The 25,633-nt window shown below is 45.0% G+C and overlaps 1 protein-coding gene across 6 annotated transcripts in view; it reads left to right on the top strand.

Moving 5' to 3' along the window:
- Positions 1-25,633, top strand: part of ASCC3 (activating signal cointegrator 1 complex subunit 3) — a 764,501-nt gene that overhangs the window by 429,316 nt on the left and 309,552 nt on the right. The window lies entirely within an intron of this gene.

Genomic DNA, 25,633 nt, shown 5'->3' with positions numbered 1-25,633 from the left:
TAGCATGGGGCTTCATGCCCTACTTAGTGCCACTTGTATCTCTAGCCTGATTAAAGATTGAGTATATTTTCTTATCTCTCCTGCCAGTTTATCCATATAAGCATGTTAATGTAAAATTACATATTTAGCAGAATCCATTTTAACTCTTTCAGCACAGATGGCCTTGTTGCTTTTACACTGGTAAATATGATTTTTAGACAAGTTGTTTTTGTTGCCAAGCCTAGGTTTTTTCATTTAGCACTTTTGCTTAAACTGGTTTTTGTTCTCTATGCAAGCACTATTCAAACTTTGGATTTATCACTACTTTAAAGGGGTAGTCCAGTGGTGAAAAATGTATCCCCTATCCTAAGGATAGGGGATAAGTTTGAGATCGCAGGGGGTCCGACCGCTGGGGCCCCCTGCGATCTCTCTGTACGGGGGCCAGGCTCTCCGGCCAGATAGCGGGTGTCGACCCCCGCACGAAGCGGCGGCTGACACGCCCCCTCAATACATCGCTGTGGCAGAGCCGGAGAATGCCGAAGGTATTCGTGCGGGCTGCCGGGCCCCCGTACAGGAGATCGTGGGGGGCCCCAGCGGTCGGACCCCCCCGATCTGCAAATTATCCCCTATCCTTAGGATAGAGGATAAGTTGTTCACCACTTGTTCACTACTGGACTACTCCTTTAAGGCTAGGTAGATAATGTGTTACCATTTATCTATGCACATGAGTTCTGAAAACCCCCTTTAGATATCTTGAACCAGTCAGACATGTTGGTTTGTTTAAAAAAATTTAAAATAAAATCACAAACACTGCATGGTGTTTTTAGGACCAATAATGCAGGGGGCAGATTGGGAGTCAGTTAGGAAATATGAATCACCATACCTTTTTTACCTTTTTGTGGCAACTTCTAGTGCATTTTCTTCCAAATGTTTTTCGTAATTTTTCATAGAAGTCTAAAGGTGAAAAAGATGCTAGAAAAAAAAAGTGTACATGTATGTCTTTTTATTCTTGGTGGCCCCCCTTTCTAATTCCTCAATTCAAAGTCCTTAAGTCACATGATGAAAGAATGTTTGTAATAAGAAAAACATGGGAAAATATGCCTATTCTAATGTAATGTACACCATTTTAAGAAAAATGCTTCACAAAAACTGAATCATAGAGGAGAAAAAAGATGGCACAGTTTTGTGTGGCTTTTTTCAGGATAAAAAACACTGCACAAAATTGCTGGCCATACACAAGTTCTGTTGGTGGCTTCAGAATGTGCCCCCTCTTTCTCAGTTTTCTGAAGTTCAGAATGTTAGTTGTCATATGGACAGTCATTATTATGTGTTGCACCTATTCTTCACTGTTACCTAGGATTATTATGATACCAACAATGGCGATTGGAAACAAATATAAAGGTAGAGTATTGTTTTTTTCTCCATATTCCCATTGATTTAAATACATTAAAGGAGTAGTCCAGTGGTGACTCAGTGGTGAACAACTTATCCCCTATCCTAAGTTTGAGATCGCGGGGGGTCCGACCGCTGGGGCCCCCCGAGATCTCCTGTACGGAGCCCAGACAGCCCGCAGGAAGGGGGCGTGTCGACCTCCGCACGAAGCTGCGGCCGACACGCCCCCTCAATACAACTCTATGGCAGAGCCGAAGCACTGCCTTCGGCAATCTCCGGCTCTGCCATTGAGATGTATTGAGGGGGCGTGTCGGCCGCCGCTTCGTGCGGGGGTCGACACCCGCTATCTGACCGGAGAGCCGGGGCCCCATACAGAGAGATCGCAGGGGGCCCCAGCGGTCGGACCCCCCGCGATCTCAAACTTATCCCCTATCCTTAGGATAGGGGATAAGTTTTTCACCACTGGACTACCCCTTTAAACACATCTGCCTTTTCTGTTTATATTGAAGGGAATAGTTTTTGTTGAAGAGAATAGTTTTACATTTAGTAGCTAGCATAACAAAAACAACTAGCTGTGTCACAATGTTACATTACATGATGCCTACCTGTCAGTAGATACAGGATAGCACAGCAGAACTGAGAACAGTAAATAAACATAGGAAAATGGAGAACTCGGGTGGCAGAAAACAACACCCACAGAGGGAATATGGAGAAAGTCCAGTGTTCATTGGTCATAAGGGAATGAAAAATCTGTTAAATAAGCATACTTACATATCAAAGCAAACTAAGACCTACAGTAACAATTAAAGATCTGCATATACTGAGCCAAAACAGAAAAGGGAAGGGGGAGATTTTAGTGTCACATTCCCCTTTTCAGTGATGCCCTATCCACCCCTGTCACTGGCACAGCTCAAAATTCATAACAGCGCCACAGCTTTTTATAGGCTGTGTCTGGTATTGCAGCTCAGCTCCACTGAAGGTGTGGCACATTTGTTGACCCACAGCAGGTATTTGATTGTAATCCTGTACTACCTCTTTAAAGGAATAAAACTCATAGGGGGTTTAGCTTCATAAAGCTTGTTGGGAGACTACCATATTGTTATGATTGTTATGCCTTTGAGAGTGCGTTCCTGAACCAGGTAATTGTATTCAGTGTATGAGATGCTTCTAAGCGGCTGTGTCTTTAATTTAGTTATTTCCCATGAGAAATTGCAGATTTTCACTTAGAAAGAAAACGTGATTACTACATGAAAATATATGCATAATTCTGTGACTGTGTATTTCATGCATGTTAAGGGAAAAATAATATTTTAATTTTGGCCTTTTCGGTTGGAAAATAGTTTTCATTTTTATCCATTAGCCGTGGAATTAGTGTTGAAACTAAACTGCATATATATTACTGCTCCATATTTATTCCTCACAAATTAAAATTTTCCTTTTTGCATCATTACACATGTCGACTAAATTTTATAGCACTGTCTGTCTAAATATTGTGTCCCAAGCAAACTCTTATCTCCTAAAAGTGAGTCCATCTTTCATTTTAAGCAAGGAAATAATAGTTTTATCTAATACAGCCTTGTTTGTTACTTTGCAAATGTCTTTATCCCTGTTAACATTAAATTGACCACTTCAGCATTTTAGGCCCATGTTGACCATAGTAGCATGAAGCTGTTATATTGTAGAACAATGTTATTATTCAGAATTAAAGGGGTATTCCAGTATTTTTTTTTATTTGACTATGCTACAGGGGCTGTAAAGTTAGTGTAGTTCATAATATAGTGTCTTTACCTGTGTGTGACTGTTTTCTCACAATTCTTCTGTGATTTTCACCCTAATATTTATTTTTACCAGCATACAAAATGACTGTCTCAGATTTTTCCCAGGTTGCAATGCGGCCGAGACCTTACTCACTAGTCAGCTGATGACAAGGAGCCTGTCTGCTTCAATGGGTGGAGGGATCGCTTGGTGGGAGAGAGATCATTCTGCAACTAATGCAACAGCTATAGGCACCCTGATTGAAAACCACAGGTCTTTTGAATGGATGCAGCTAACGTATCGTTCAATGGGTGGGGTGGCTGATGTGTTGGAGGGAGGAAAATGGAATTCTGGTATTTGTAGTCAAAAAAAGAAAACTGAAAGGAAATACCAGTTCACAAAAAGCTAGCCATAGTGTTATGGTAATCTCACAACATAGCCATTTAGCCCCAAGACAAGTGCAGATCCTCCCTAAGCATGTCCATTACTGCCTGCCAGGTATGTGCTAAAATCACCTTATGGTGGATAACCCCTTAAATGTATTAATGGTAAACTGATAGAATTGTCTCCTGAATTTACAGGTTAATAGTGAGGATGTTGCTGTTTGAAACCCATTTTGCCTTGAAAAAAATCTGATCTACCATAAACACTCATGGCGTGAAGCAGAGGGTGCATATTTATAAAGGGGAAGGTGATATCGAGATGGAGCAGGTGGCAAAAGCATTGCTCAAAAGACTGGAGACCTCCATTGCTCAGAAAATAAAATTTGTATATTTGGAAAAATAGATTGCTCAGGATCAGATTTTTTTTCCAGGTAAAGTGTGTTTTAAACAGCCTCACCTGCACTATTTACTTGTATTCAGGTTAGTGCAGGTACTGCTGCTGTCAGTTTCTTTTTAAAAGACATATGTATCATGTGATTTGGTTGCAGCTATCTTTAGAATGGGTAGAAAATGAAATTTTGTAAATGTAGTTGAGACCTTTAACATTTTTAAGAGAAACAAAAATGAAAAATGTCACCTTTTTGCCTTTCCTTCCTTTCTTGTTCTTACCATTTCACTTGTTCTCTTCTTTTCTTGTGCTTCTTTTTGGAGGGCACCTTATTTCCTTTTTTTCTCTGTGCTCACAGACATTTACTTAGAAATTTTGATGTAGATACTTTCAGCCACACTGACACTCTTCCTTTGTTGAATTCGTTTTTCTTGCCTGACCGTAATATTCTTCTAATAACTATGACTTCTGCCTTTTGTAGGGGCAAAAGGGAAATATAGGCTCCATTGTTTACTTAATACACATAGATTTTGGAAAGCTGTGAAAAGCAAATAGTTTTTTCACAGGTTTATTTTAATATACACTGCTCAAAAAAAGGGAACACTAAGAACACATCCTAGATCTGAATGAATGAACTAATCGTATTAAATACTTTCGTCTTTACATAGTTGAATGCGCTGACAACAGAATCGCACAAAAATTATAAATGAAAATCAAATTTATCAACCCATGGAGATCTGGTTTTTGAGTCACACTTAAAATCAAAATGAAAAACCACACTACAGGCTGATCATACTTTGATGTAATGTCCTTAAAACAAGTCCGAATGAGGCTCAGTAGTGTGTGTAGCCTCCACGTGCCCATATGACCTCCCTACAATACCTGGGCATTCTCCTGATGAGGTGGCGGATGGTCTCCTAAGGGATGTTCTCCCAAAACTGGACTAAAGCATCCGCCAACTCCTGGACAGTCTGTGGTGCAACGTGGCATTGGTGCATAGAGCAAGACATGGTGTCCCAGATGTGCTCAATCGGATTCAGGTCTGGGGAACAGGCGGGTGAGTCCATAGCATCAATGCCTTCCTCTTGCAGGAATTGCTGACACACTCCAGCCACATGAGGTCTAGCATTGTCTTGCATTAGGAGGAACCCAGGGCCAACCACACCAACATATGGTCTCACAAGGGGTCTGAGGATCTTATCTTGAAACCTAATGGCAGTCAGGCTACCTCTGGCAAGCATATGGAGGGCTGTCCGGCCCCCAGAGAAATGCCTCCCCACACCATTACTGACCCACCGCCAAACCGGTGATGCTGGAGGATGTTGCAGGCAGCAGAACGTTCTTCACAGCATCTTCAGACTCTGTCATGTCTGTCACGTGCTCAGTGTAAACCTGCTTTCATCCGTGAAGGGCACAGGGCGCCAGTGGTGAATTTGCCAATCTTGGTATTCTCTGGCAAATGCCAAATGTCCTTCACGGTTTTGGGCTGTAAGCACAACCCCCACCTGTGGACGTTGGGCCCTCATACCACCCTCATGGAATCTGTTTCTGACCGTTTGAGTGGACATATGCACATTTTGTGGCCTGCTGGAGGTCATTTTGCAGGGCTCTGGCAGTACTTCTCCTTGCACAAAGGTGGAGGTAGCGGTCCTGCTGCTGGGTTGTTGCCCTCCTACAGCCTCCTCCACATCCCCTGCTGTAATGGCCTGTCTCCTGTTAGTGCCTCAATGCCCTGGACACTACACTGACAGACATGGTAAACCTTCTTGCCATAGCTCGCAATGATGTGCCATCCTGGATGAGCTGCACTACCTGAGCCACTTGTGTGGGTTGTAGACTCCGACTCATGCTGCCACTAGAGTGAAAGCACTGCCAGCATTCAAAAGTCCCCAAAACATCAGTCAGGAAGCATAGGAACTGAGAAGTGGTCTGTGGTCACCACCTGCAGAACACTCCTTTATCGGGGGTGTTTTGCTAATTACCTATAATTTCCACTCGTTGTCTGTTTAATTTGCACAACAGCATATGAAATTGATTGTCAATCAGTGTTGCTTCCTGAGTGGACAGTGTGATTTCACAGAAGTGTGATTGACTTGGAGTTACATTGTGTTGTTTAAGTGTTCCCTTTATATTTTTTGAGCAATATATAAGTAACATATAGTACTGGTTAGTTGTAATACTTCCTCATATGTAATACTTTATTTCAGTGCCGTCCTCATTCAATAGTTAGGAACAGAAATTTAACAAAAATAACTAGAACACCCTTATTTTTATATAGTCAAGTTGAACTCTTCATGACATACTGCCATCACCAGTAACACCCCCTTTTTACTCAGTCACATAGCTTATATAGCTAAAAATCTGTTCATTTGTCTTAGCATTGTGATATGTCAAATCTTACAAAGTTCCAATGGGGTATTTTGGGGAGGGCCTGGTAGTGGTTTCTTTAACCTGATTGATGTGTGTGTTCAGCTCAACTGTTCCCTTGATCACATCTCAGTCTGCAAAGACCTGCGAACATCTGCAGGCAGCAGAGGTAGGTTTGGTTAAAAGTCGAAACTTGGCAGGAGGGAGAGAAGATCATTCCATCAAATTGTAGCCAAAAGCACAAAAACAATAATAAATAAATAAATACAGAGTTAAATGTAGGTTTAAAGGCACCTGTATCAGTGAGAACTGTCAGGTGTGCGCTACACAAGGATGTGACTAGGACAGTTTTACAGTTTTCCCACTTACAGACTTGTGTACTTCTAATGATCACTGGATGAAACCTGCAATGTTGGTAGTTTTTGTATGGTTTGGGGTGCAATATCATGACACTATTTGACTCCAATAGTTGTCCTCAAAGTCAAAGTGAAAGCCCAGAACTATCTTGATATTCTAAGTGACCAATTCCATCCCATAGTCCAGATTTTGTTTCTAAATGGTGATTTTTCAGGATGTCAATGCTCCTTTCCACACTGTTTTGTGCACTGGGCCTTGGTTCAAGGAGCATGAAGAAGTTAAGCATCTACCCAGGCCAGACTAGTCACCAGACCTGAATATTTTTGAGCCTGTGTGGGGAATTCTTGAGAAAAAGGTTAGAAGTAGATTCCCATTGCCTGCTTCTTTAAAGCAGTTAGCATCTGTATTAGTTGAATTGTGAAACAAAATTAAAGGAGTACTGTGGTGCAGGAACATTTATCCCCTATCCAAAGGATTGGCAATAAGTGTCTGATTGCAGGAGGTCCAACCGCTGGGGCACCCTGCGATCTCCTGCACAGAATCCCGGCTCTCCCCAGAAACAGAGCATGTTGACCCCAGCACGAAGCGCTAGCAGTTACGCCTCCTTTATGCATCTCTGTGGGTGAGCCGGAGATACCGACCACTGGATGTCCTATAGAGATACATGGAAGGGGCTTGTTGGCCGCTACTTTGTGCAGGGGTCAACACTCTGTTCATGGTAAGAGTAGCTGTGCAGGAGTTCCCGGGGAGTCCCAGTGGTCACATAAGGGATAAGTGTTCCTGCACCACAGTACTCATTTGTCATAAATGTTTAATTTTTTTTTTATAATTTAACCACGCAACGACAATAGATGAAATGTATGCCCTCGTTGCCAGGTACTTAATGCACCAGGATTGAAATTTATGTCCTGTACAGGAGCTACAATCGCTTCGTGCACGGGCCCCGCTGGGGACTTCTGGTAATGGCGGACATCAGCGATCACACTTTTAACCCTTCAGATGCCATGATCAATACTTTCCTTAACTCCTTAAAGACCCATGCCATGTTTACACATCATGGTGCTGTTAAGGTTGTATAGTGGGGGCTCTTGACTCGAGCCGCACCAAGCCAGGTGGCACTCAGCTTATTGCTGTAGCTTAGGGCTGCCACTAATAGTCGGCATGTGGATGGCTATTAACCCTTTAGTTTGCCGCTGTCAAAGCAACAGCAGTGTCTAAATGGACATTTAATTGGCCCCTGGTGGTCTAGTGGGGTGATTTGGGGGTCAGTCTATCCACTGTTGAGGTAGCTGTTCGGCTTACCTTTCCTTTCTGACCATCTGAGTTTTTGGGATTGATAGAGCCTGCTGAAGTGAGGCTCTTTTCAATCAAGTACAAAGCACACAGATCAATAAAGTTCTATTGAACTGCATTGATCTGTAGGAGAAATCTAATGATTCCTCCTAAAAGTCCCCTAAGGGACTAGTGGCAGTTAAAATGACGATCCTGCCTAAATTACTCTATTTTTTGGAGACGTTGCCCACTCGAGTACCTTTAACGGCCCTTCGTTCCTTTCAATCAGCTATTTTCCGGTTAATCTGGGACGGAAAGAAACATCGGTTGCTGATGTCCGTCATGATGGCTAGTAGAGCTATGGGGGTCTGGTGGTCCCTGATGTGGTTAAGTACTATTGGGCTGCACACCTGCGCCATCTAGCGGTGTGGTCTTCCTATCACGCGTGTAGTCGCTGGACGGAGTTAGAGAAGCTCTGGTCGGCTCCTGTCAACCATAATGCGCTCTTCTGGCCGGCGCCTGCATCTATGCTCTCAATCTCTACTCTACTAGGCCCTATGTCTTTCTCTAAATATGTCTGGGGCTACTGCTCTGTGAAATTCAAACTGTTTTCCTCCTCTTCCCCTATGCGGTCCTTCCTCTACCACCCTGACTTCCCCTATGGTATGTCCTCTGTGATAGTGAGGGAATGGGGGTCTCGGGGCCTCTTCTGCTGGGCTGGTGATGTGGACCCCTTATCTCGCTCTCTCCTGCCTTTTGACCAGTTGATGAATCGCTGTGGGCTCCCCTCGTCTGAGCGCCTTCACTACTTGCAATTGAGAAATTTTTTATCCTCGGGTACCTGCTCTGTTGTTGTTTCTCTGCCCACTAATTTTTAGCGGTTGTATCGGGGGGGGGGGGGGGGGGTCCTCAGACGAGGGTTCTTCTCTCGAAGATCTATTCCTTACTTCTTCAACCCCCTAATGGTAACCCTCTCTCACACCGATACATGGGTCGCTGGGAGACTGTCCTCAGTGGTGTGTTATTTAGGAGAGGGCTTCTAAGGCCTCCATTTTCACTGCCTACAAGGAAACTCTGTATACAATGATTATGGGCTGGTATCATACCCCTGAGTTGCTGAATAGACTGAATCCTGACGTACCTCCTCATTGCTGGCGTTGTGGGGTGGGGCTGGGTTCGGTGTATCATATTTTCTGGTCATGCCCGCTCATAGTGGCCTATTGAGGTAAAGTGTGGAGCCTTGTTTCTGATGTACTGGGAGTTCCTGTCCCTCTCGACCCTCTTGTTTATCTACTTCACCTATTTCACCCTTCCCTTTCTAAGAAACTGTTTAAACTTTTCATGCATATTGTCTTGGCAGCTAAAACCCTCATAGACAAGTGTTGAAAGAGGACTCTTCCTCCCTCTGAATCAGACCTGTTGGCCCGTATTCGTGAGATACGCTCCTTGGAATTCCTTACGGCCTCTAAACAATACTATCCCTTCCTTTCTCTCTATCTGGGAACCTTGGGACCGCTTTTCTGATCACCAGCCGCCTTGACCCCCCTGTCCTCTCTTCCCCTTCTTTTCCCTTCCTTTTTCTCCCCTTCTCCCTTCCTTGGGTGTTATGTTTTGTTAGGTGTTTATCTTTGTGGACCTTGTTGTTGTCTCCCTTGTTGTTTTTTCCTTTTGTTGTGGCCCTTGGGCCTCATTGCCTACACATTGAGGAGCTGTGGGCTTCAGCCAGCTTGTGCATTACTCCTGTTGATGTATTGCTCCATTGTTATTAGCCATATTACTGCCCTTGTGTGGTACTATTTAGTATGACATTGATTTTGCCTCTTTTTGATGTTATCAGTGTACTTTTTCTCCATTGTTTGTATTTCTGTTTATGATAAATTCTTTAATAAAAATTTACTGTTGGAAAAAAAAAAGTCCCCTCAGGGACAAAGTGTAAAAAAATAAAATTTCATAAAGGTTTAACCCACACACATTAAACTTTTGATATGAAAAAGTTAATCACCCCCTTTTCCCATATTCCATATAAATAAATATGTAAAAATAATAATAATAAACATATTTCTTATCACTGCAAGCGTAATTGTCCAAACTACACTGCTTAAAAAAAAATAAAGGGAACACTTAAACTGCACAATGAATGTAACTCCAAGTCAATCACACTTCTGTGAAATCACACTGTCCACTCAGGAAGCAACAATGATTGATAATCGATTTCACATGCTGTTGTGCAAATGGAACAGACAACAGGTATAAATTATAGGCAATTAGCAAGACACCCCCCCAAGAAAGGAGTGGTTCTGCAGGTGGTGACCACAGACCACTTATCAGTTCCTATGCTTCCTGGCTGATGATTTGGTCACTTTTGAATGCTGCCGGTGCTTTCGCTCAGGTAGTACAGCTCATCCAGGATGGCACATCAATGCGAACTGTGAGAAGAAGGCTGTGTCTGTCAGCGTAGTGTCCAGAGCATGGAGACGCTAACAGGAGACAGGCCCGTACATCATGAGGAGTGGAGGAGGTTGTAGGAGGGGAACAACCCAGCAGCAGGATCACAATCTCTGCCTTTTTCAAGGAGGAGCAGGAGGAGCACTGCCAGAGCCCTGCAAAATAACCTCCAGCAGGCCACAAATGTGCATGTGTCCACTCAAACGGTCAGAAACAGACTTCATGAGGTGGTATGAGGGCCCAACGTCCACAGGTGGGGGTTGTGCTTACAGCCCAACATCGTGCAGGATGTTAGGCATGTGCCAGAGAAGACCAAGATTGGCAAATTTGCCACTGGCGCCCTGTGCTCTTAACAGATGAAAGCAGGTTCACACTGAGCACATGTGACAGACGTGACAGAGTCTGGAGACGCCACAGAGAATGTTCTTCCGCCTGCAACATCCTCCAGCATGACTGGTTTGGCGGTGGGCCAGTAATGGTGTGGAGTGGCATTTCTTTGGGGGGCCGCACAGCCCTCCATGTGCTTGCCAGAGGTAGCATGACTGCCATTAGGTACCCAGATGAGATCCTCAGACCCCTGGTGAGACCATATGCTGGTGCGGTTGGCCCTGGGTTCCTCCTAATGCAAGACAATGCTAGACCTCATGTGGCTGGAGTGTGTCAGCAGTTCCTGCAAGAGGAAGGCAATGATGCTATGGACTGGCCCGCCCGTTCCCCAGACCTTAATCCGATTGAGCACATCTGGGACATCATGTTTCGCTCCATCCACCAATGCCACGTTTCACCACAGACTGTCCAGGAGTTGGCGGATGCTTTAGTCTAGGTCTGCGAGGACATCCCTTAGGAGACCACCTTATCAGGAGCATGCCCAGGCGTTATAGGGAGGTCATATTGGCACGTGGAGGCCACACACACACACACACACTACTGAGCCTCATTTTTACTTCTTTTAAGGACACTACATCAAAGTTGGATCGGCCTGTAATGTGGTTTTACACTTTGATTTTAAGTGTGACTCCATATCCAGACCTCCATGGGTTGATAAATTGGATTTCCATTGATAATTTTTGTGTGATTTTGTTGTCAGCACATTCAACTATGTAAAGATGAAAGTATTTCATATGATTAGTTCATTCATTCAGATCCATGATGTGTTATCTTAGTGTTCCCTTAATTTTTTTGAGCAGTGTATTAAAATATAATGTGATGTGAATTCAAGTAGAGAAAAAAAACAGACATGGTCGCACATCGACAACATGCATGGTGATCTAAGGCTTCTCGTGCTAGCCACGTCACGGCCACCTATAAGTAGAGCGACCCTAACATCCCTAGTATAAAATGGTGCAGCACTGAGCGGCGACCACCACCTCCGGAACACTAGTGCCCACAGTCTGTTTTTTATCTCTATTTGAATTCATATTAACCTCTTCAGGACGCATCCTGAGTCTTTAAGGACGTAGGGCGTATGGGTACGCCCGTGGGAAATCCGGTCCCGCCGCTAGCCGGTTGGGGACTGGACCGGGATGCCTGCTGAAATCATTCAGCAGGCATCCTGTCTCATCGCCGGAGGGGGTCCTGAGACCTCCTCATATCGGGGATCGCCGCAGTTTGCTGGTAAATACTCACCGGCGGTCTGTGGCGCTTCCTGGTCATGTGGGTCACGTGTGACCCCATGACCCGGATAAGGATGATGATCGGTGGTGTAACACACACCACCAATCATGATCCGTACAGTACTGGGAGATGGCAGTGTTGCCACCACCTAGTACAGCTGTGATTGGGCAACCATAGTGACCACACTAATCGAAGCAGTATTTGGAGGGGGGAGGTGGGTGTAGGAGCATGTTGCATGTCTGCCCACCATTTCTGAGAGATCTGGTGTGCAGGATGGAGCCCCGTGCTGCCATCTCCCCCTCAGTGTAAAAAAAGGGCCCCCTTGCCCCCCCTTCTGTGGCCTGTTGGCACAGAAAGCAGTCAGGGAAAGCATTCGATTAGGTAGGGACAGTTAGGAGTTTAAAAAAAAAATATTTCAGCGTACCATCCATAGGTGTCCACAGATCCGTAGCACCTTTAGCTGCGTGGTCCTACTGGGCCTACCTCTTAGCTATAAAAGAGTGGTATGCCACCGTTAGCTAAAGCCCACACGCTATTGATCAGTCCTGTAGTACTGATCAGCTTTTTTTTTTTTTCTTGCACTTATAGGCCGTCCGTGCCACCAGTAGCAGGCCTGTACTGTGTGGATGGACTGTACTTCTGTGTGTGGTCTGCCCCACCGCTGTCAGAGTATTTATTTTTTTTGGTTCAGGCGGGTGCATTTTTTCGGGTTTAAGCGTTTTATTATTTTATTTTTCGGGTATTTTGTGTGGGAGTCTGTGTGGGAGTCTGTTCTGGGCTGAGTGACCGGAACCCCCCCACAACTTCAGCGCCCCCTGCCGCCACCAAGCGCTAATTAGTGCGCACACCACTGATAAGGTACACGCTTTTTTCTGGGCGCAGGTTTTTTTTGCGCTAGCAATCAATTAAAAAAATTATTTTTTCCCTTTTAAGTTTATACTTTTTTCTGTTAGGGTGGGTTTAGTTAGTTAGGTTAGGGTGGGTTAGGGAGGTAGTATCGCACCACACCACACCACACACAGCACATACACAAATAAAGTTTTCGCCCCGACACATATACACTTCACCCCCCATTAAAGTAGGGAAATGGCCCGCAGGGTGTTTTCTGCAGAGGAGGCATATGCCATACTTGCCTCCGACACTGAAAGCGCCACAGAGGAAGAGGAAGACCCCAGCTTCCTTATTTCCTCATCCTCCTCATCATCTAGTTCTGATCATAAGCCACCAAGGCGACGGAGGAAACCTCCTCTACTCCTGACCCTGTGCCCCATGCTAGTATGAGTCACCCTGGCGCTCATACTGGTCAAGCCCCCCAGCCAAGTTCACTGGTTCCCCTTATCGGAGAACTTGTCTGGACTGAGCCAATGGACCACAAGCCCATGATTCCTGAGTTTGTTTGCGACTCAGGAATCAAGATTGACATTGTCGGGTTCACTGAAACTGACTATGTCAGTACTTTTAGCTAGGCCCAATGGCTCGTTCCCAGTCGATGCAGCCGAAATTAGGACATTTTGGGGCCTCGTACTGCATATGGGCCTGGTCAAAAAACCCAGTGTCAGGCAATATTGGACCCTGCTTTACAATATGGCCGTGTCACATCCCCGGTTCAAGGCCATTCAGAAATGTTTACATTATGCTGATAATGTGGCATGCAAATTACCCCCCCCCCCCAAGTGATGCCGCGTATGACCGCCTGTATAAAATCAGGCCGGTCATCAATCACTTCGGGTGCCAAATTTTGGGAGGCCTATGTCCCTGGAAGAGAGGTCTCTATTGATGAGTTTCTCATCTGCTTTAAGGGGAGACTCTGCTTCCGGCAATACATCCCAACCAAGCGAGCGCGGTATGCCGTGAAGATGTATAAACTTTGCGAGAGTACCTCAGGGTACACTTGCAAGTTTATTGTGTATGAGGGATGTGATTCCCGTATTGAACCCCCAGAATGTCCCCCCCCACTCTGGGTGTTTGCGGGAAAATCGTTTGGGGCCTTTTGCACCCATTGCTAGATAAAGGTTACCACCTTTACGTGGATAATTTTATACTAGTATCCCTCTCTTCACATCCCTTACCGTCAGATCCACGCTCGCTTGTGGTACAGCCCGGAAGAATCAAAGAGGCCTTCCTTCCTATTCCCTCCAAATTCATATCCCCCCGGGGTGAATCCGATGCCTTTTCCCATAAAAAACCTGTTGCTGGTCCGATATAAGGACAAGAGGGATGTCCTTATGCTGTCCACAATTCATGGGAACGGCAGCCGCACTGTGCGAGGTACCGTGGGACGGTCCTCAAGCCTGATTGTATTCTGGACTACAATCAGTATATGGAGGGAGTTGATCTTTCTGATCAAGTCCTCAAGCCATATAATGCCATGCACAAAACACGGGCATGGTACAAAAAAGTTGCGGTCTACATGGTACAGGTTGCCATGTATAGCTCTTTTGTACTGTCCCAGCGCGCTGGCAACACAGGGACATTCCTGCAGTTTAAAGAGGAAGTTCTAAATGCCCTCATCTTTGGTGATCGCTGAAGAGCGGGTCAGAGCACCTCTGGAACTGTGGACCCCCGGATCATTCCCGGTCAACACTTTCCAAGTGAGGTCCCCCACACTGGCAAGAATGGATGATCCCAGAAAAAATGCAGAGTGTGTCGCAAGAGGGGGATTCGGAAGGACACCACCACTCGCAGTGCGACACTTGCCCCGATCATCCGGGCCTCTGCATTAAAAACTGCTTCAGGGAGTATCACCCTTCTATGGAGTTCTAAATTTGTAATCCTTTCACCTGATTTTAAAGGGGTATTCCAGGCCAAAACTGTTTTTTATATATCAACTGGCTCCGGAAAGTTAAACAGATTTGTAAATTACTTCTATTAAAAAATCTTAATCCTTCCAATAGTTATTAGCTTCTGAAGTTGAGTTGTTGTTTTCTGTCTAACTGCTCTCTGATGGCTCACGTCCCAGGAGCTGTGCAGTTCCTATGGGGATATTCTCCCATCATGCACAGCTCCCGGGACGTGACATCATCATTGAGCAGTTAGACAGAAAACTTCAGAAGCTAATAGCTATTGGAATGATTAAGTTTTTTTTAATAGAAGTGATTTACAAATCTGTTTAACTTTCCGGAGCCAGTTGATATATATAAAAAAAGGTTTTGCCTGGAATACTCGACTCCAATGTACCAGTCCATTTGTCTTCCAAATTTAAAACCAAAACACCTCCCCCCCCCCCCCCCCATAAAAAAATACCTATTTGCCAATACCCCCGATGTTTTGTTTTTTTCCCCCCAAAAAATGGGTCATGGGTCACAGAGTCAACAGCATTGGGAGTTTGCAGTTGCCTCAAATTTGCAGCGCTCTCTCCCCACCTGAGCGGGGTGCACATTTGAGGGAACAGAATAGGGACGGCCAGCTACTGATATGCCATAGGCAACAAATGCAAACAGACCTCTATGATTTCTGAGCGTTGTTGTGCACCCGTCCAGCAAGTTACCCCATATGTTGATGTATTCCCATAGTCAGGGGAAAAAGTCCTCCAAAATATGTAACCCAATTTCTCCCCAATTACCCCTTGTGAACATGTAAAAAAATTGGGTAACCCCAGCATTGTAGTGTAAAAAAAAACATTTTTCAATTTATGGCCCACTTCTCAAAAAAAACTGTGAGGTGTATGTACTCACTGTACCCCTTGTTACCTTCCTTGAGGAGTGTAGTTTCAAAATTGTGGTCTCTTGTCGGGGTTTTTCTTTTAGATTTTATGTCAGAACCTCAACCATTGCAGTGCGAAGCACCACTTTAGGCCTCAAATCTCATCTGTGCTGTCTCACTCCTAAGCCCTGTTTTGCTCCCGCATAGTGCTTTACTGCCTTATGTGGGGTATTTCCTTATTCTGGAGAAATTGGGCTACAAATTTTGTGGAGCTTTTTTTCTCTTACTACTTGTGAAACTAAAAATATTTTGGTTAATACCAGCATTTCAGTGTTAAAAATCAATTCTTTCACTTTTACGGCCCACTGTTCAAAAAACATGTGAGCTGTAAGTATTCACTATAACCCTTGTTACGTTCCTTGAGGGGTGTAGTTTCTAATATGGTGTCACATGTGGGGGGTTACTGCTGTCACATGTGGGGGGTTACTGCTGTTCTTGCACAATGGGGGCTTTGTAAACGACTTCAATTCCAACAAACTTTTTACTCAAAAAGCCCAATGGCGCTCCTTCTATTCTGAGCATTGCGCCCACAGAGCACTTTACATCCACATATGGGGTATTTTCTTTCTCAGGCGAAATTGCACTACAAATTTTGGGAGCCTTTTGCCCTATAACCCCATGTGAAAATGAAACATTTGGGGTAACATTATCACTATTGTCTGAAAAACCCTTGTTACATTCCTGAAGGAGTGTAGTTTCCAAAATGGTGTCACATGTGGGGAGTTTCTGCTGGCTCCATGGGAGGTTTGTAAATATACATGGCCCCCAATGGCGCTCCTTCTGTTCTGAGACCTGTAGTGCGCCAGAAGAACACTTAACATCCACATATGGGGTGTTTTCTTAATCAGGAGAATTGAGCTTCAAATTCTGGGGTCCATTTTCTCCTATTTCACCATGTGAAAATGAAAAATTCATTTTAGTGTTAAAAAATGTTTTTTCCATTTTCACTTCCAACTTCAATGCAAAGTCGTCAAACACATGTGAGTGGTTAAATCACTGTACCCCTTGTTATGTTCCTTGAGGGGTGTAGTTTCCAAAATAGTATGCCATGTTTATTTTTTTATTTTTTATTTTTTGCTGTTCTGGCACCATGGGAGCTTCCTAAATGCAACATGGCCCTCAAAAACCATGACAGCAAAAATTGTTTTAAAAAAATCACAGTTACTCTTTCCCTCTTGAGCCATGTTGTGAGCCTGCAGAGCACTTTATGTCAACATATGAGGTATTTCCATACTCGAGAGAAATTGAGCTACAAATTTTGGGGGGCTTTTTCTCCTTATACTTCTTTTAAAAATGAAAAAAAATGGGTCTACAAGAACATGTTGGTGTAAAAAATACTGATTTTGATTTTTCTCCTCCACTTTGCTGCTATTCTTGTGAATCACCTAAAGGGTTAACAAACTTTCTGAATGTCGTTTTGAATACCTTGAGGGGTGTATTTTCTATAATGGGGTAATTTTTGGGGTATTTCACAGAAAGTCCACTTTAAACTTAACTGGTCCCTGAAAAATTTAGATTTAGAAATTTTTGTGAAAATTTTGAAAATTGCTGCTATACTTTGAAGCCCTCTAATGTCTTCAAAAAGTAAAAACATGTCAACTTTATGATGCCAACATAAAGTAGACATATTGTATTTGTGAATCAATATATAATTTTCCTTACAAGCAGAGAGTTTCAAAGTTATAAAAATGCAAACTTTTCAAAATTTTTATGAAATTTTGGGATTTTTCACCAAGAAAGGATGCAAGTAATGACAAAAATGTACCACTATGTTAAAGTAGAATATGTCACGAAAAAACAATCTCGGAATCAGAATGAAAGGTAAAAGCATCCCACAGTTATTAATGCTTAAAGTGACCGTGGTCAGATTTGCAAAAAAGGGCTTCGTCCTTTAACAGTCAAACCATGAGTCTTTTATTGAAGAGAGCTGATAGCAATATACAGAATGTAAATGGTAGGTATGGATGCCCATATGGGCGTTGTGGTACATGGTAACAAATAAAACAGTTACAACACATAACTAGGAGGAGACATCTGATCAGCTTACAATAATAATTGCACTGGAACCATAATGCATACATAGGAGGAAAACAGATAAGAATAATATTGGTTGGACCGGTCGTCGCCACAGAGGGAACCTCAACCTAGCGTAAAACATGGAGGTCATCACCCACCCCCACTCAATAGAGAGAGAGGCATGTTTGCATAGAAGGACAATAAGGAGAAAGCAGCCATGCCTCCCACAACTTATCAAAACATTCTACCCTACTCTCACGTATGGCTGATAACTTTTCACACAGCATGATGTAGTTGACCTTGTCAATAACCTTATGAAAAGACAAGGATGGGGATTTCCATTGTGCAGCTATATGTATCCTGGTGGCCATAAGAATGAACTGAGCCATCCGAAATGTACGGAACGGCATCCTGCTAGGTTTATTACTTAAGAGACAAAAGGAAGGGGAACAGGGCATGCGAACACCAAACAGGTTCTTCAAGACTACATGGATCTGCCTCCATAACCGCACTGCCTGTGGGCAGCTCCACCAAATATGGTGCATAGAACCAACAGCTCGACACCCCCTAAAGCACAGGGGAGAGACCGAGGGATAAATTGAATGCAGTCTGGAGGGAACCATATAGACTCTATGCAGAATCTTGATTGAAGTCTCCATTAAGGAGACCTGCCAGCTACCCCTGCTGACAGCCGTACAGCATGCGTGCCACTGGGGCAATGTGAGGGTCACATTCAGGTCACGTTCCCATTCCTTCATGAAGCGTAATTTGGTGTCTGCGGGAGGGGCATTCAAATGTGCATAAATTCTAGAAAGCAAGCCAGGCAGTGTAGGGCTGTATAGCAAGGCCGCTTCGTAAAAGGTGGTATCCACCCTAAAGCCTCGAGTGCCCAGAGAGGAGTAGTATGATAGAACCTGTAGAGCACGAAAGTGCTCCCCAGGGGGGAGGTGATGTATAGAATATAGCTGTGCCAGAGTAATCAGTTGTTTGCCCACCAGCAGGTCATACAGTCTAGTCAATTTAGCAGTGTGCCACCATGAAAAGGGAGCGGTAGAAATGCCAGGCTGAAAAGTGGGATTAGAAAGAAAGGGAAGGAGGGGAGGGACCGAGGATTGTAAAGAAAATTTAAAGCGGACCAAGCGCCAAAGAGACAGAGAGAATAAAGTAATTTGCGCTGTAGAGGGGAGAAGGGTTGCAACAGGACAAGAGGACCACATCAAAGCTGAGATAGAATAGGGACAGACTAGAGATTCCTCCAGAGCCACCCACCCAGGAGCACCCCGTACTGCATGTGTAAGGGCAAGTTGGGCCAATCTGGCTGCATAATAGTATTTCATCAGACATGGAACAGAAAGTCCACCCATTCTTTTATGATAATGCATAGTTGTCCTATTAATCCGGGGGCGACGGCCATTCCAGATGTAATGGAATAGGGCACGTTGGAGAGAGCACACGTCCTTCTTCACTACCGGGATGGGGAGGGAACGAAACAGATAAAGGATACGGGGCAGAATAACCATCTTAAAAACATTTATGCGGCCCACCCAAGAAATATGAGGGAACGACCATCTATTTAAGTCCCCTCTAATAGAGCGAAAGAGTGGGGGGTAATTAGCAACATATAGGGATTTGAGGGATGTAGTAAGAGTAACCCCCAGATAAGACAAGCCCCGTGAAGAGTCATGGAACCCAAAATTCAGGGAAATCAAATGACGCATCTCAGGTGGAACATTGCAGAACATAACCTCTGACTTGGCCACATTCACTTTCAATCCCGACAACCCAGCAAACTTATCCAAAAGCGAGGTCAAATTAGGAAGGGAAATCTGGGGACTTGTCAGCGTCAATAAGAGATCATCAGCAAATAGGTTAGTTTTGTATTCGGTTGTACCCACTGTAAGCCCCTTAATGTCAAGATTATCCCTAATAGCGACTGCTAGGGGTTCCATCACCAGCGCAAAGAGCGCTGGCGAAAGGGGGCATCCCTGTCGGGTACCTCGGCCTATAGAGATAGGGGAGGGTGACGTAGAGGGTAGTTTGAGATAGGCTGTCGGGGTCGAGTAAATGCTCTGCAATGTGCGGACAAAAGAACCAGAGATGCCAAATTTAGATAACACCTGAAATAAGTACGGCCAGGAAACCGTATCAAAGGCCTTTTCTATGTCCAATGCCAGGGCTAACATTGGAGTCCGAGTGACATCAGAATAGTTAATTAGATTTAGAATTTTCCTAATGTTATCCGGTGCTTGGCGGCCCGGAATGAACCCCACCTGGTCTTGGTGGATAAGGGAGGGTAGGAAAGAGTTAAGTCTAGAAGCAAGGATAGAAGTGAGTAACTTAGAATCAACATTAAGAAGAGAGATAGGGCGATAGTTAGAGGGGAGAGAGTGGTCCTTAGAGGGTTTAGGTAAAACAGTGATCAAAGTGTCGAGAAACTCTGAAGGGGGAGTAGCACCAGACATTATGGAGTTAAAGAAGGAGACAAGAGGGGGGATCAGCTGGGAAGAGAATGTCTTGAAGTATGAAGAGGAAAATCCGTCCGGGCCGGGGGACTTGCCCAATTTGAGATGATTAATAGCTTGCTCTACCTCCTCCTCCGTGATGGGGCCATTCAGTGCCTCCCGGTCTAGAGCAGATAGAGTAGGGAGTGACAGGGGGGACAAAAAGGCATGTAAAGAGGTGGAAAAAGAGTTGGGAAGAGGAGGGGCTGAGTAAAGGTGAGTATAGAAAGCAGAGAAAGTTTCATAGATACGGTCTGGGTGGGAGGTGCGGAGGCCAGGCTTCAATTGAACACTATGGACTCGATTGAACGAGGATGTCTTTTTAAGCATAGCAGCCAACAGTCTATCAGGCTTATTCGCCTGTCTATAATATGTCGCTCCAGTCCATCTCAAAGCCTTTTCCACCTTTGTGGAGAGTAGGGCATCCAGCTGCAACCTGGTCTCCGCAATAGATCTGTAGAGATAGGAGGTAGGGTCCTGCTGGTGTGCAAAAACTAACCTGGAAAGTTTGGCTTCCAAAGCCACTTGGACTCTTGTTCTGTCACGTTTCAAACCCGTTGCCACAGAGATCAGGCGACCTCGCACATAGGCCTTATGAGCCAGCCACGTCCAATGAGGGGATGATTGAGGAGAGCTGTTCAGAGTGAAATAAGACGTGATATCAGATTCAAGTTGGGTCTTAATGCGTGGCATAGTCAATAGTGATTCATTCAATCTCCACCTATAAGGGAGTGTGAGGGGGGTCATAAAGTTAAAGACCGACAACACCACATCGTGGTCTGACCACGACATGGGGACATGTCGGGAGTAAAGTAGTTAAGGTACCGTGGCAGCATTGACCAATATCCAGTCTATTCTCGTATAGTGACGCTGAACCGGGGAATAATAAGTGTATCCTCTACTATTACCATTATGTTCTCTCCAAGTATCTACTAGGGAGTGTGTAGTAAATAGGTTAGAAAGCAGGCGCTGTTGGGTCCCCGACCTACGAAACTGAACCGTATTAGATCGGTCCAACTTGCCATTAAATACGAAATTAAAGTCGCCAGTCCAGATCAAGGTCTCGTACGTCAGGGACCCAAGAGCGGTGCACATGTCTTTAAAGAATAAAATAGGGTTATCAGTAGGGGCATAAGTATTCATAAGACACACTGTCTTCCCATACAAGGATCCCAAAATAATCAGGTAGCGACCCTCCGGATCGCATTTAGCGTCGGATACTTCGAGTGGGAGGGAGTTGTGTAAAAAGACCGCAACTCCCCTGCACTTACTAGTAAAAGACGCTCTATAACCCCTCATATAGGATTTATGGAAAAAATTGGGGTAGCTGGACATAGTAAAATGCGATTCTTGTATACAAATTATATCAGGCCTGAGTCGGGTGTAAGCTAAGAACGCCATCCTTCTTTTAGAGGGGGAATTAAAGCCCCTCACATTATGAGAAATTACTCTACACATAGGCAATAGAATAAAGAGCGCAATTGGTTGACCAAAAGGGAAGGGACCACCACCTGATATACATTACAGAAGGCGACGACCGATCCAGGAACATCTCCAGCAGTGCAATACAGGTACATAGATAGAGAACCTCCTAAAACAACAAGAGAAACAAAAGCAAACAAAACAATACAAATAAAAACACAATTGTACTCGGGAAAGATGGTCCAGAGTGCCACTAGAACCATCGAACTTCCCACACCCCGGCCGGGGTAGATGAGGCACATCAGTCCACTCACGTCTAGCCTATTACATGGATGATCCAAGCAAAGAGTGCAAGTCGAGATAGGAGGAGGAAGGGAGAGAGTGGAGGAAAAGAGGGCAAAAAAAGAAAACATAGGGCTGAGAATTAAGGGGTAAGCAAGAGAAAAAGAGAACAAAGAGCCTGTATAGGTGAAGGAGGTAGGAAAAGGTAATGAAGTAGGGGAGAAAGAGGGCGAGGGAAGGGCAGTTATTGACACAAGGTAAAGGCCCGACTGGCCAGGTCTAGGCAGTATAGTCTAAAGTATAGTAGGCATCAGCGGTAGGGTCAGGCGTTGTCGGCTCCAGTAAGAAGTCCCCAGATATCCATCACAGCATACAGGTAAGCGTGTCAGATAAGGGGGAATCAGGCCTAGTACACTAAGCCAGGGGTCCCGTATGAGCAATAGGGTAACACAGGCAGTTCGGAGGCAAGCAACAGCGAGCAGTCGTGGACAATGAGAATCCAAATGAGTAGGGTCCAGGTTGCCTCGACCATTTACCATTAGAAATCAGGGGCAAAACAACATGTGTAGCAGATGGGGCAAGGAAGTCCCCAGGTCCTCAGTCCAACACATGTGCAGGCATATCAAAACAAGGGGGGATCCGGGGGTCGCATGTACCACCGAGGGTCCCACAGGGGTAACATGGAGGCCCGGGTGGAGCAAAACGGGGCAGGTAGGATACAGCCCACAAACAGAGTCCCGAACTGTGATTTCAAGCAGGCTGGCGTGGTTCCTGGGAGAGGGGACGATCCCGTCCAGCCCGTGGCGCCGGGGTCCATACTCTGGTAGGACGATTCGTTCTTTGAGGCATGGATGGAAGATCCACAAGGGGTATGCGGGCCTGCAGCAGGACCTCCTGTGCATCAGGTAATGAGCGTACCGTGTGAGATTTCCCCTTCAGTTGAAAGGACAGGGAGAACGGGAACCCCCATTTGTATTTTATCTGTTCTCGCTGCAATGCCAAAGTGACCGGACGAAAGTCCCTGCGGCGGGCCAATGTGGAGGGAGCCAGATCTGAGTACAGGTGCACCGAAGGAGGCATCCCAGGAAGCACCGTCAGGTTGCGGGCAGCGGTCAGCAGGACATCGCGGACTTCGGGGTAGTGCAGCTTTAAGACCACATCCTGGGGTAAGTCAGGGCCCCTCGGTTTGGCTAAAGCCCGGTGGATGCGATCAAACCTGAGTAGCTCCGGCTCCAGTTGGGGGGCAAGGTCAAAAAACAGAGAAGTTACCGTTTTAGTGAGATCTGTATCAGGTTCAGGAAGGCCACGAATGCGTAGGTTAGCCCGCCTTGAGCGGTTCTCGAGGTCCTCCAATTTCAGCTCCAGATCCCGCAGCTGGGCCGAATGATCATCGAGGTCCCTTCTGTCTTCCTCAGCGGCATCAACCAGCACGTCCAACTTGGCTTCATTATCTGAGACCCTCTTGCCCAGGTCTTGCAGCTGAGAGGTGAAGTCGTCCACTGCTTTAGTCAGAGCCGAGTGGAACATTTTCTTGATGTTGCGAAACATGGCCGCTGGCGTGAGGTCTGTAGGTGCAGCAGGCTCCTCCCCATCAGATAGTCCGAGCGGGGAAGCATCCCGCTCCGCCGCCATCTTTGAGCGGGCCCCCGAGCGGAATAAGTCAGGAATAGACTGTGAGAGAGCTTGCGAATTGCGGAGCGCCCCCCTCCTACCCGACCTGGGCATATTCAGAAGTTGATTGGTATGTGGATCAGCGTTGTGGAGCCGAGATTCGGCGCTTAAGAAGGCTATAGAGACACGAGTGGCGCGGAGCTCACATCACCTGCTTCCTCTCCGTGAGCCGCGCGCATGCGCCTCGGCTTCGTCCTTTAGGGGTTAAGATATAACATTAATATGACACAGAACACAGAATTATGTGTTTTTTGTTATCACATCATATGCCAGAAAAAATAAGTAGAAAGCGATCAAAAAGGTTTCACAATAGTACCAATAAAAACTACAGATCACAGCGCAAAAAATGTATCCACATAATCCTGCTATACGGAAATGTAAAAAAGTTATAGGGTTCCGAAAATGTCAATAAAAAATAAAAAAATATAAAAAAAGTTTAGAATTCTTTAAAATGTATAAAATATGACAGAAACTGTACAAATTGGGTATTGTTGAAATTGCATGGTTAATGGCACATAAAAGACCCCCCAAATTAACAAAATTGCATATATTTTTTTCAATTTCACCTCATAAATGTTTTTTTTTTATTTGTTTTGGAGCATATGCTATGGAAAAATAATGGAAGAAATTACAACGTACAATTGGTCTTGCAAAAAAAACTAATCCTCACATGGGTGTGTAAGTGAATAAATTGAAGAGTTATGGCTATTAAAGGGCTAGGAGGAAACAATAACAGCGCAAAAACAAGAATTGGCAAGGTTCTTATGGGGGTTAAGTCACAAATGGTCTATTTCCTTAAGAGGTTTAGTTTATTTAATATCTATTCCTCAATATATTTAAGCCCTATTATGTACAAAATCGGTTCCTCCCTCTTAAAATAATTATGGGATCTATTGCTTTGGGCAACTCTGCAACTTTTCCTCGTGACAGGTTTTGATAAATCTCCCCCACAGGGTATGGTTGATAAGTCTTTAGATGTACCATACTTGGCTAGAACTAGTAAATGTTATGGTTTCCATGGAGTACTCGCTTTTCAAGCTACATTTCCACTGGCTGATCATAATCTTTCCAGACAGCATTCTTTGTCCAAAAGGCAATAAACTGGTACTATCAATAGATATATCTTTTCTGCATTGAGGATATGGCAAGCCTCACAGATACTGGATTATTGGCAGATTCTGACGACGTTTACAACTTAGAGGAAGGTGCGTTGCTTCCATTACAGTACCCATAGGGGCTTTTGTTGACTTTTAAATTGCATGTAAAGTTAGATTTTTTTACAGAGTTATGTTACTAACAGGATAGAGTAAATCCTCTGGAATACAGTTTGTCTTTAAAGTGGTTGTCCTATTTTCAAATTCCCAGTCAGGGAATTGTCAATAAACAGAAGATTCCCTTATTAAGACCCAGAGCAGATAATGGCTTCAAAGAATGTCCTTGGCTCTAGAGGAGCTCGTATACCCACATTCTAGGACAACCCATTGATTCCCGTGAGAACTGCAAAGTGTTTAAAGGGGTACTCCGGTGCTTAGACATCTTATCCTCTATCCAAAGGATAGTGGATAAGATGCCTGATCGCGGGAGTCCCGCCGCTGGGGACACCCGTGAACTTGCACGCGGCACCCCGTTTGTAATCAGTCCTGGAGCGTGTTCGCTCCGGGACTGATTACCGGTGACTACAGGGCGGGCGGCGAGTGATGTCATGCTCCGCCCCAGTGTGATGTCATGCTCCGCCCCTCAATGCAAGCCTATGGGAGGGGGTGTGACAGCTATAACGCCCCCTCCCGTAGGCTTGCATTGAGGGGCGGAGCGTGACGTCACATGGGGGCGCAGGCGTGACGTCACACGCCGTCCGCCCTGTAGTCGCCGGTAATCAGTCCCGGAGCGAACACGCTCCAGGGACTGATTACAAACAGGGTGCCGCGTGCAAGATCACGGGGGTCCCCAGCGGTGGGACTCCCGTGATCAGGCATCTTATCCCCTAGGGATAGGGGATAAGATGTCTAAGCACCGGAGTACCCCTTTAATTTCCTCTCTTGTAGAACTCCAAGCATACTGAAAACTGCTGCCTTCCCCCACATAGTACA

The sequence above is a fragment of the Hyla sarda genome, chromosome 3 (genome assembly GCF_029499605.1).
Source record: "Hyla sarda isolate aHylSar1 chromosome 3, aHylSar1.hap1, whole genome shotgun sequence".
NCBI lineage: Eukaryota > Metazoa > Chordata > Amphibia > Anura > Hylidae > Hyla > Hyla sarda.
Note: the sequence above shows the minus strand (reverse complement) of the source record. Positions and strands in the feature narration are given on the sequence as shown.